Source organism: Gallus gallus, chromosome 6, assembly GCF_016699485.2.
Source record: "Gallus gallus isolate bGalGal1 chromosome 6, bGalGal1.mat.broiler.GRCg7b, whole genome shotgun sequence".
In the NCBI taxonomy this organism is placed as follows: Eukaryota; Metazoa; Chordata; class Aves; order Galliformes; family Phasianidae; genus Gallus; species Gallus gallus.
The window spans coordinates 13,529,742-13,542,906 of NC_052537.1; the positions used below are offsets into that span (position 1 = coordinate 13,529,742).

Sequence of the window (13,165 nt, forward strand, 5' to 3'; positions counted from 1 at the left end):
AAATAACACTACTAATCCTATGAAGAGATGACAGATATTCAAACGTCACCTTCTGATCCTTAACTTTGTTACTTGGTAATGGGGGAAAGGGAAATCAGACAGTTCTTCCTACTAAGACCACCAGCGGAGGCTGCAGAGAAGAATGAAGAGAAGTCTTTATCTGTTTTTTCCATTTTTGAAGCTGCATTGGCCAGCTTCCACCACATTAGTAACAGCTAGAAAGTGATGTCATTTTGCACTGCCTCCACCCTTCCATCCCAACCTTCAGGGGGATGTTCAGCTACTGGGATTTTGCAGCTCAGTTTCAGAATCCTGCCATCCCCAAGAGGTGATAAACACAGTTTTCTATTTTTATCTCCTCCTTTTTTATTTGGAAAAGGAGGAAGATGCAGATGCCCTTTATATTTAAAGATCTCTGTGCAGTCTCTCTAAACTTCCCTAGGAACCCATTCCTCCCCGACACAGATAACTTCCACAGGGACACAAGGAAACTCATGTAGATTTTCTGTCTGTCCCAATCAATCCCTGTAACAGCTGCCAGTTTTCAGTGGAAACAAAACCATTAAGTACCTTTAAGTAAAACAGACAGGGAAACCCCAGGGCCAGTGTATCTTTAACACGACACATTTGATCAGGCTCTCCAAAAGCCACATAAGCAACCAAATATGTGCTGAACAACAGGCTGAGCATTTGATCCCTCTGTGTACCAGCTTTTATATTCCAAAAAAGATCTATGTGAGGCACAAACCTGAATCTTTTATGGCTCCCTAGAACAGTATCCTTATGCTGCATCTGATTTTACTCATTTGTAGAGAAGCTTGAAAGAAATTACAATCTGATAATGCCACTGTGTAGCATGAAGTCAGCACTGTGGGTACTCAATCTGTGAGGCAGGAAAGCAACTGGCAGCTTATTCATGAGATCAGACAACTCAGTCGCACCCTCCAGAACAATTACTGCCTGCTCTTTCTTTGTGATCACACCCAGGAAGCATTATTTTTAATCAGTATGCAATTTTACATGCAGCTGCCCATTTTACGTGCCTCTGATGCAGCTATCTGTCCGTTTAAAGCAGCATCTTCTTGCTCCTGATTCAGGACGAGTGCCACCTACTGACAGAAAGAGCTTTTTTCCATGTGAGTAACTAAAATCATTAACAATTCTAACCTGAGATGCTGTGGTTTCAGGCAACTCTGTTTCAAAACCAAACTCAAAATAAAATGAAAACTGGACTCAAAATAAGGATTTTTTTCCACAGATCTGAATTGATACATGCCATATTCTCATTAAAACCTGACCGCTCATGATGATGCTGACTAATGAAGAACTGCTTAGCACTACCATCAGTCAATTCCAACAAACTCCTCTGAGGAAGAAAAAAAAAAAAAAAAAAAAAATCAGGCAAAAATTTTAAGCCTCGATAAATAATGAAGTTTTGAATTCAAAAGGTGAATTGGAAAGAAAAGGAATCAAACAAAAGAGACAAAAATCTGTAGAAATACGTCCAAATCTGGACAAAGAGAAAGATATCCCTCTATAAAGGAAACCCCGAAGTATTACAGGATGAATACAAATACCACTGCATTGTGAAAAGTTGGCTGCAGGGCTTCATCAAACAGTCTTCTGGAAAAGATTTGCTATAAATTACACTGCTGCTCTATATACAAGCTTCATAAATGAAGTATAGGATTTTAAGAGATATTTTCACTTTCTTTTGTCAGGCCTGGAGTCATTAAACAGAGATTAGCTGGATAAATAGAGGAAGTGATTTTTAAACTGTTTGCAAACTTAATGTGAAGAGCCCAGCCTTGCAAATTATCACGTCTAATCAGAGATGCACGCTTCACTGCTCCAGTAATTGTACTAGTATTAGTCAAATTCTTGTTGTCTCCTCATTAGCCATGAAAAGGAGACTCAAGATGTACTTCATTAGAGTATCCTGAATATAAATTGTTAGTGTAAGGAGGAAGAGATGTATTGCATAGCGCATGGCATATATAAAGAAAAATATTAAGAACATAAAACACATTGAATCATTCTTGTGTTATACAGAATGTATGAATTAAACAACAAAACCCCTCTTCCCTCTTCTCATTTATACTGTCTTCAACCCCCCCACCTTTTATCTGCAGTGAGACTGTAGAACTTGAAAATGTAATTTACAACTAACATCATAAAGTATATAAAAAAAGAAACGTAGAAACATAGTGTATTATGTAGCCTTTCCTAGTTCAATAACCAACAGAATTCAGCTTAGTCAATAATGGTATATTTAGTAGAGAGATTTGGTATATTCTTATGTATTCTTGACTACTGGATAACAGGTAAATGAGATCTAACTCACATTAAGCATAGATCAGATGAAAAGGTTTATTCCTTTGATCAGCAAAGCATTTAAGTACATACTCGTACCCTTCTTTATTCAGCAGTGCCCTCAAGTACGTGCCTCTAAATCAAGAGAATTTAAACACATGCCTAACATATGAAGCATGTGCTTAAGGGAATTGGGGTTTGAAAAATCCAGCCTGAAAAGGATTTCCAAACAGGTCTATTAGAAGGGTAGAAGTAAAAACATTTCCAAGAATTTTAGTGGAAGCAGAAGCAAAGTTAATTTTCTCATTTGTTTCTTCAGAGATATTTTTCTTGGTTTGGATCCGAGTCTGAAATATCTGTATTACTCAATAGCAGCTGGGGGATTCTGCAAATGAATTAGGTAGGTCAAAGTACTACCAAAAATTCTTTCTACCTTTTTTTTTGCTCACAAAATAAGAATAACTAAAAAGCAAATGATGTACGGAAACACACTGTTTTCACCCCTTCAACCGTAACACCTCCAAATCATCATGAAATCACATCTGTAAAATCTAAGCTAACTTTGATCTAGCATTTGTGTGAGGGTAGTAATTCAGAAGGGGAGTTAAGTCCGTAACGCACTGCCCAGTAACTCTGCCTATTGCAATGATATGGATTTCTAGGGCTGAGATTGATCCCTCTTCAATCACGTCTGCTCAGAATATAGCTCTACCTTTCGCCCATTTCAACTCCATCCCTCAAAAACTCTTAGAATCTTCAATTGCTTATTATTTATTATCATTTACACAGTCTGCAGGAGCTCATAATGGATACGACTCCATCTTGCTTGGTCCAGAAATCTTAGACAAAAATATAACAGTTCAAAAATATTTCCTGGTGCCTCTTTGCACAATATTAGAACACTTCAGTAACCTTTCATACAGAATTAATTAACATAAAAACCAGCCTCCACAATGCTGCAGAGCCCTAAAGTGGTTTCTGGAATTTAATTAGACTAACCTTCTTTTCTCTATATTGGTACCACTCTATAATAAGTGCAAATCATTATTAATTCCTTTGGTGTTCACTTTAATAACATTAATCATGATGAACTCTTTTGGTAGTAAAGTGTATGTAGTATGTAATTCCATAATAATTTAGCATTAACTTGAAATTAATTTATAAAATATACTATTTGTCACCACACACTGAACATTTATAAAGTACCTCTTTGTCATTAGTATTAGGATAACGTGCAAGAAAAAAATATGTTGGCTGAAGAGTCCATACATACATTTGGGAAATTGAGTGTGAGAGATTAAGTGATCATTTATTTGGCATTGCAACTTTTCCTTTAAAAAGTATAGTAGGGTCATTTTAGAAGTAATAAAACACCTGAATCCTTTCTCACTACCAACAATTATGCAGCACAACCAAAGATTCCAGTTTAAAGCTGGCTAAAGTTTGTAATTTTGTGAAAGAGTTCAAGGATGTGCAGTAAAGACTAACTCAGAAAGAATTTTAATGGTAATAGGAATGTGTTCGAACAACAGTGTCATTTAAGGGTACTACTCTGTACCAGAACTGACTAGAGAACTTATGGTATTTGGGAGATGATCAGGACTGAATTTGCTATTGTTTTGCAAAAGATTCCTACTTTATGGAGTGACTACATGTTGCTGAGAGTTGGTTCGTTTCATAAGGGAACATCAGCAACGGTGTTACAGGCCAGATCACACCTCATTGAGGTGAATAGCTCTCGCTGCTCTCTTTCACCAATGACCTTAAAAGCTAAATCACTGTTCCAAACAAAGGACAAACAGGAAGTTGCTCAATTATTACAATTATCTGGATAGAATAATTTGCTTATGCATGATTTTGGGAAAGGGTGTGGATTGGAGACATTCAGTACAGCAAACAGAAAACAAAAACAAGGTCAAGACCAGTTAGCATGACCATCAGTAGTGACAGAGATCTTTTGTTCAGCTCTAGATGAAAACAAAAACAATAACAAAAAAACAACCGTGATGTGAAGCAAGAAAATCGTTTTCCCAGTTCCTACACTTTTCTCCAAAACTTACAATAAATGCAAAACTTGTGTATTGTTTGGAAACAATCATCCATCAGAGAACATAACTAAGCATCAATTCTCTCTCCCTATTAGACCAGCCTAAATGACATTGCATCCCTGACACTGTCCTCAGAAAGGAGTTTTCTGACTGCACAAAAAATACAGCATGATGATTTCAAACAGAATAGGCTGTGGTGCTTGCAGAAAAAGGAGAAGATACAAAATAAATGTGCTTGTCAAGTGACAGTTTGTTGCTACAGATGTTAAAGTGATTAAGATTCATCATACAGCAAATATATACCAACATCCTCAAAAAGTGATATTAGACAGTTCTGTCATTCCACAGATCATTTGTTTTCATCACTGGACAATGCAAAATCTGCATTAGAACTTACAAAAGATGCATCTAGAATCCTTATACCTGTCTGTCTTAAGTAGTTCTAAGGTGCCAATCACTACAATATCTAAATGCATTAACAAAGTATATAGGTTTTTGCAAGTATGAAACATGATTCCCAAGGAATCTAAGACTCATACATCCTCCTGCCCAGCTGCAGCAAGATTTCTCTGTGCCCAGGAAAGACAACAGCTTTGAGGAGCAACCTGGGACAGTCTTATTCCATTTCTAGGGCCCAGGAGTTAACGGGAACACATTTACTTACACACCCCATAGCTCTGCATACACTCAGACTGCTTATTTTTTAGTTTTTGGACTATGCTATAACTGACAAACTGTGCGTGATAGTGCAGCAACAGAATACATAAACATATGCTAAGAGTAGGAACAAATGTAAGCATGTGTTCACACACTTGGCTGAATCAAGCCCCTCACAGTTGGACAGATCTTCAGTAGATTTTATATCAGCATTACCTCAGCAGAATTGTCTCTCCTTTAAATTGCTATGAGTAGAAAGCAAGAATTATGTCCCATAAATTTTAGGTGTACTGACAGGCACTTCCCACCTTAAATGAAAAATACTGGGCATGTCTTTTACTCTATGTAATTACTTTTCCATGATACTAGGTATTCATTGTAAAAAATGGCTATTTAAACAATTTCATATAGTCTAGTGCTTAAAATCATATTTTGCTTTTAAACATTCATTAAGTTAATTTACAAAAAAAGGAGATGCTGCTTTGGATAAAGTCAAGAATTCTTTGTCTCATCTACTTCCTGCAATGATTTAATGAAAAAAATAGACAAGAAGAATCAGACCTTCTGCTGGTATAAATGGTCAGCCACAGACCTTGCATCATAAATATCTTCTACTTCTATATTATTGTTAATGACAATTATGGGAGACCATCTAAGAAGTTACTTCTTAAGGAAGTATCAGTCATGTTCTTGTGGGTCAGCCTGTGCTAAGCTTTCCATTTAAAATGTAGATTCAACCATTTAGTTACATACAACGATACAGTTTATTCCTCCCCAGATCATAGGATTTATGCTTAGAATGCAGGAATAATTTCTTAAGAATATATATTCATACCCAAATGACTTACATTTAAGAAGTCTCCTCAGTCCTCCTGTTTAAAGTTGGAACCTGATTGAATTCCATTTATGTTCAGTGTCAGGGATAGCTCCGTGTTAATTTACCAGGTACTGGAAACAAAGAGAAAAACTTTGAGGTTCTCCTTCTACATTTGATACTTAAATAATTATTTTCCTTGTCATACTGGAGAGCTCTTTCTCGTTTTGCACTTTTTTGTGCATTTCACTTATCCATACTGGAATTTAACCATCAGAATTGGAAAGCAACAAATTTCAATTAGTCTGACCTTTGTTATGAGACCTATCAAGGCTCTTTTATGATCTGCCACAGCCCAGCACTGGCCTAATTCCAGCACTGCTTCGTAGGCTTTTACTTTTGCTTGCTCTGCTCTTTGCCTTAATCTTATTTGCTAATTTTTCATGCGTTTTTTTCTGTATCATTTTTCCCCCTCACAATTTGCATCTTCTCTTTCTTTCTGAATCCAGCAACTAGCCTTCACATCTCCCTTCTTTTTCTCCCTCCCTTTTATTTCTCTCTTCAAAATTTCTTCTAATAAAGACCCTCCTTCTACCTATCAGCATTTGAAAACTCAAGGTCATAAAAAGCAGTTTATATATTTTACCAGCCTAGTGATTTCAGACATTTATTTTCAGATATTAGCCAGAATTAAAACTTCCAGCATGTACCAGAAATCACAGGTTTGCTCAAAACATACTACTAATCAAACCACTTTGCGACATTTCAGGAAAATGATATTTCTAAATATTATGTTAAAGCAGCAGACAAACAACATTCAAAGCCCTGATTATAGAGCCTTATGTACTCTACAAAAAGTATCCTTCATCCCAAAACATTCTTCCATTTCCTATGAACAATTTGTACGTAGGTATGTTTGAGGTGCAGTTGTCGGACAAAAGTATCCCAAGTAGAAATTTTAACCAAGGATAAAGGGTTAGATTTTTATTAAATAAATGATGAAGATCTCTGATGTTTCTGCAATGAAAAGAAAACTCGTGATTTTGAGACTCAATTGAAAGAAAACCACTTGCTTATATGCTTTACAATTATTTAACATGAAAATAAATGAAAATGAAAGTACTTGGGATTTTTTTTTATTATTTTATTTTCTTAAATAAAAGATTCCTTGGAGGGCACTTACAACAGTTGGCTGTGATTTGAAACATTCTTTTGTGTGTGGATTGGCACACAGAGAAAGAAGGTAAGGGCAATTCACTGCATGCAGAAATCAGTCCAGGTAACATTCACACCACAGTCTCTCTACTTAACACAGGACGCTGTATGAGAAAGAAACAGGAAGTTTCCCAAAATTATTATATCAAAATGTTCCTTGGGCTAAATGAGCATAACCTCTTTATTATCCTGGGAACTTAAAGTGGTTGTGATTTAAATGTGCAGCTAAGCTTATTCAATTGTTGATTAAGAACAAGAATGATGGTTTGATATAAGACATCCCCCTGAATAATTTGCTCCTGCAGTTCATAGGTCTGCCTTCTAGACTACAGAACAGACAGCCATTTTCTACAACTCCACCACCCATCTGTACTCAGAAATGAAAGACTTTCCATCCAAAACATTTGTCATTGTAGCTAGGAAAAAATGCTCTGAGATCTCCCACTTCTATGCAACATTTCCTTTTTCCCCCACCTTACTGCACTGGGCAACCAAGATCTGTGTTCTTCCCCTTCAGGAACCAGTTTCCACTCTGAAACTCTGAACTGAGGCAATTATTTGCAAGACCATGATGTCACAGTACTGATATCACAGTACTGTGTACTTCTAGCACACTGGCTCATCTTTTAATAATAACTAAATCAGATAGAAGGAGTACTCAGATGGGAAATGAGGCTGGAGTACCAATACATAACCAACACCAACTCAAGTCAACCAGATGCTGTCAATTCACTTAAAAAAAAAAAAAAGAAAAAAAGAAAAAAAAGTCATGCTGGAACCAGGGGTTCAGAGTCACTTGCTGTTCAGTCATCCAATATGCCAACAGAAAAGCTTCTGCTTTTTGCACAGGACTACAGGACTCTGTGTGGTGGCTCTTACAGGTGGGAATTATGAACCAAAAGACAAGCTTCACCTACAGTCTACTGAGGCAGCACAGACACCCATATTTCTTACAAAGGTCATAAGCCTACTATGGCTGTATGACTCAACGAGAAGAAAATCAGCCTTTGTCACTGGAAATATATTGTTGTAAGCCAGACTAAGGCTGATTCACTAAATCTAGTATTGCCTGACTGGATAGAAGTCTGGCTATGCTTTCTTTTGTGAAATTTTCCCATTGCATAAAAAGGATGTAAAATCGTGGTCTTATCTGACATTCTCATGCTGTTTTCAAGGATGAATTAAACAATTTACTGCATTTTTCAAAGGCATTGGGCTGAGTAAGTGTTGCCACTCTCTGAAAAGTTTCAATAAAATTGTCTTGTTATTAGGATGTATTATTCTGCATTTTGGGCTTGTGCAAGTATAGACGGCTTTAGCATAGTTCTGCAAACCAAGCCAACAAAATTTGGACACAATTGTGAGTTTCACAATTACAGACACAAAGATCTCACTGCTCAGGTCTTCATCTGCTCTGCGAATCCCAGCTCTTATTTTCACTGCTGCTGTAGAGAAGTTACACCTCACAGCTCAAGTACCTGAAAAGCAGTTCTGAAGGTAAAAATCACTTTTGTGCTTCATATCAATTTTGCTTTGTAACTATGCATAAAGAGTTACCCTATTTTTTATTATTGTTATTATTTTTTCCCAAGAGTAACACGCAACAGGTTGCCATTATCATCATATCTGATAGGGAAAGATGTGCTGGATTCAGTTCACTATTTCTTTGATTTAGTAGGCCAAAAAGAGCAATGAGATCAACGTACTACTGACTCATATTGCAGATCAAGAACGTTACCATGTTTCCACCTATCAAAATTTCTCTTCTCCAAAATACTAGGGCTAAGCTACTGCTTAAAGTTCTTGTTTGTGATTTGATATTTGCTGATATTCCAGAAACTTTTTCAACCTATATCCACAGCTCATCCCTACTGGAATTTATTAAATTACAGCAGCATTGTGTCAGATTGCTCATCTTTGCAAGAGCATAACAAAGTAACAATACAAGCCAACAAAAAGTACCAGACTTCACTAAGGGAACTAAATAATCTGTTTGAAATTGTAAATTCACTCGATGTTACAAAAGTAAACAAAATGTTTGGAAAGAGTTTAGCTATCATTATAATCCCTGTTATTTTGCAGCCTTTGTCTACTTGAATCCCAAGGAAAACAAACAAACAAAAAAAAAGAAACAAAAAACGTTCATAATGTTTATTACCTCTTACACTTAGACTTGTGCAGAGCAAGTGTCAAATGTTCCCATTTTAGCACAGGTGTGAATAATTACACAAGACTCAAGCAAGGAGCTCGCCTGTGGAAGAGTCTGTTACTTCTACATTAGAGTCATTGACTATTTGTTGTCAAGATTGTTTTACATAGCCTTTTTCAGATTTATGTAGTTCAGACATACGCCATAAAATCTGATTCAGTAGGTTGCTACCTTGGCTCTGAGCCTCTGAAACAGTGGACTTGAAAGACATGAAAAAAGCTTCTTAATCTGATAAAGGTGCTGAGTTTATTGCTCAGCTTCTACTTTCTCTCACTGAGGAATTCTGCAACTGTGTCAGGCAGGCAGTATGTAAACAGTTACCACCAAGTTTCATCTCTTCCTACAAACACAGCTTTTGTTTTGCGGTGGGTATTATGCTTTTGCAGGGTAATGGCATTATTTGGAGGTTTCTAATCCAGAAGTTCTGCTGGTTGCAAAAGAAATGGCTGTAGTGATCAAAGCCAGTGAAGTTCATTTCTGTTACTCTTAGTTCCTTTTAAGTTATTCCTTCCTATCTCCTTTCTCTGTATCTGGTTCCCTTTCCTCCTATGTTTTCTCCCTCCTGCCTCAGTGGTAGCTGTTGTGTAGCCCCATCTGCTACGCTGCTCTTCCCTCCTAAGGCTCTCTGCTTCTCCCTCTACTTTGCATGTAACTTAAACAGCACTGTATGAATAAACTCTAGTGTGTAATACTTTAATCTAGATGTTGACAAAAATTTACTTTAAATTGTTAAACCCTCAGTTTAATTCCTTTATATTAGATAGTTTTTAATGGGGAAGGCAAGACAAAGGAAAAGGTTTCCTTGGTTTTGTTTTTGTCTTTGGTGCTTCAGACAAATCATTTCCCACAGTGCATGTGAAATTAAATTTTTTTTTAAAGCCACCCTACAGTAAAATTATAGGCAGCGCCTTTCTTTTTAATCAGCTGACTGATGAATCCGCTCTAGAGAGGGCAACATGACACAGTTTACAACCTTAAGGATTACAGTAGCCCAGATGCTATCATCTTAATTGGAAAAACAGTGTTGCCAACTGTCTATGTAGAAAATGGAAGATTGTGTTATTTTTAATTTTTCCTTTGCTTCTGCCCTTTTATTTTTCTCTAAATATCACAGAACTATTAGATGCCTTGTGTGGTTTTCCTAAGAAATATTATTATTGTGACATAAAACCAGCCTTTTCAAGACAACGCAAGTCCCACTGCATGGGAGCTCAGTGGTTTTATTCTTTTTACACTCATTTCCTATACAAAAAAAAAATACAACTGAAAAGTTCAGGTTCACCCACATAAGGAGCTTGAGATTAAGCTCCTGTGTCAGTAGAACAGTAATTCCGTTTGGAGGGATAAGCAGGTAACCAAGGTAATCATCCATGACTCTGGAACTTCCAGTCTGACTGCTCTTGTTCTTAGCTGCAGGCCCAGAACACCAGTACAACAGTCTGAAGCACTTCAAAACTTTCTATGTAATTATCTCATACTACTGCAAAAAAAATATAATTTTCTATTTAAAGCACACAGTGAGCTTCAGAAGCATCTGAGAAAGCACTGAATAAAATCTGCAAGCCTCTAGCTAATGCACTAGCCATTGTTCCTTTTTTCTATCCTTGGGTGAACCACTTAAATCATGCTGTGTCTCAATTTCCCATATGGAAAAATCTCTTAGACTGTAGACTGTGTCTCACCAGGTTTGATCCTTTTATGGGGAAGGTACAGTCACAGTGCTTAACTACATGATGTACAATATTTTGCTGCTTTTATGCTTGTAAAGCAGCTGGTGAAAGTCTTCCTTCACTGTTCCTCCTCAGAGCATCCAGCATCAGCTTCCCATTGTGCCATAGTCAATTTGGGAAGGAGGATTGCTCCAATCTTTTGATGCAGGCAGCAAGAGTCTGTTTATTTATGGTTCAAATGCAGTTATCTCATGCAAGTTCACTGAAGAGAACAGCACACTTTCACTGCTGAGGTGTATGTAAAAGCACACCTCCCTCAGAGGGCAGGTAGCTACAAGAAGCTTTGAGGACTGGAGCTTCAGGAGCACATAAGCTTCAGAGTTACAGAAGACAAATCTGATATCTTATTAGGATTTCTGCTCCTAAACTCCCTAGACACATTGAAAAGTCTTTCCTTTATATTTTTAACTCCTCATAGAATATATGGAAGAAAAGTTTGTTCATATTAATCTTCTGTGTGACTAGAATTATTTTCCAGTATTTTCTTAGACCAGAACCATCACTCACAATTGTCCAAGTCCATACAATTGAACTGTACAGGTTTCTCTGCAGGGAAGACAAAGTGGAAAAAACAATGGAATGTTACAGCCTGCTAATGGAATTTTTACTGCTTCTAAACGGAGACAAACTGTTAGTGATGGAGGCACTCTCAAGTTTGTAGGGTAAAATGAAGATCAAAATGTACAAGAAAAAAATCAAAAATAGGTACTGAAATTAAAATGATATGTTAGCTGTTGGAGTGGTAGAAAAGTGCTTAGTGTAAACAACATAAAATTACATAAACAGCATAATGTAGCATAAAATTAACAGTTCCAAGGTGCAACAGTCTGTGGATTTATCCTAGAAGTCATAACTCTGGATAACTCAGACCTACTGAAACTTTCATGCCCTATTTTGTATTATGTTGTTACAGTTTGTATGTAGTATAAGCATGGATTTGAAAGAAGTTAATCTTTCCAACCTTTCAAGTTCTCATGTCCTCATCTCAAAAGTAGATACAGACTAGACCTGAAAAAGGTAGAGAAATATGCTACAATTTAAGAGATGGAATGCTTTTTGTACAAGTAATCACTACAGCTCTTAAACCTGGATGAGAGACAGTTGAGTGGGAGTATGATAGAGATATTTAAAATATGAGTGGAATGGAGACAATAAATAGAGAATCAACATTCACTGTTTTTTTTTTTTTTCTTCCCAATACAAGAGAGCATCAAATGAAACTAGCAGACAGGAGGCTTCTAAGAAAAAAGTAACACATCATGCAATAAAGAATAAAGTTGTGAAATCCCTAAGGAGGACAATATAGGTGTTAACATTTACATTTGTTTAACGAATGAAAATCCATCAAGAGCTATTGAAGAGGAAAGTAAACTTTTCATCTCAAAGTTTCTGAACTGCAAATTGCTGAAGGCTAGGAGAGGATACGGAGAATATTTACTAACTCTGTTCTTATTATCTTCTGTATGTGCTAATGACACTGTTGGCAGCAAACGAAAATCCTGTCTAATCCTTTCTAGCATACTGGCTCAGCACAGCTCTTCTCAGATCTCAAGTTCTGGAGTTTGAACATGTGAAGTCATGACCACTCTATAGCAGTTGGTATTGGGTCATATTTAATGACTTGAGAGATAGGCTCTATCACAAGTGTGGAGTCTGTCTTCTGCTGCAGATCAGTGCTGTGGCACATCCTTCCAGTGGTCTCTATTCCAGTTACCTGGTGACAGGATGCTGAGCTGCATCCACTGCCTGAACCCTCGAAGGGAGAGATTCTGCAAATTGCGTGCACAGATGTTCTGACACAGCACCAGAGGAACATAAGCCAAATATGACACTGAGAAAAAAGAAGCTCTGAGAATTGACAGAATTGTAGTCCACATGAAAAAGTGGAGTTTCATCAGAAAGATGAGCAGTGGAGCTGCAAACCCAGGTGTTTGCATAGAAAACATTTTATTAAAATAAAAATCATAATTATAATAGGAGAGGTACAGGGCACAGCCATCTTATTGCAGGACTTGGAAGTGACAAAACTAATATATCTTCCTTAGCATTTTCATATATAAAAATGTAGCTAATGCTATGTAATCATTTAATGATCCTTTTTTTATTTTTAAATCCCTATACATGGTCAAAAAACATATTGTATGTGTTCTAATTCATTTATTGCTTAATCGCTGAAAAT

The 13,165-nt window shown here is 36.7% G+C and overlaps 1 long non-coding RNA gene across 8 annotated transcripts in view; it reads right to left on the bottom strand.

Annotated features, from left to right (window-relative positions):
* The window catches only part of LOC101750098, a 485,027-nt gene that overhangs the window by 129,204 nt on the left and 342,658 nt on the right, over positions 1–13,165 (bottom strand). For all 8 annotated transcript variants that reach the window (XR_005860763.2, XR_006939548.1, XR_006939549.1 and 5 more), the window contains one exon: positions 5,867–5,966. This is a non-coding gene — a long non-coding RNA (uncharacterized LOC101750098). The remainder of the gene's footprint in view (positions 1–5,866; positions 5,967–13,165) is intronic.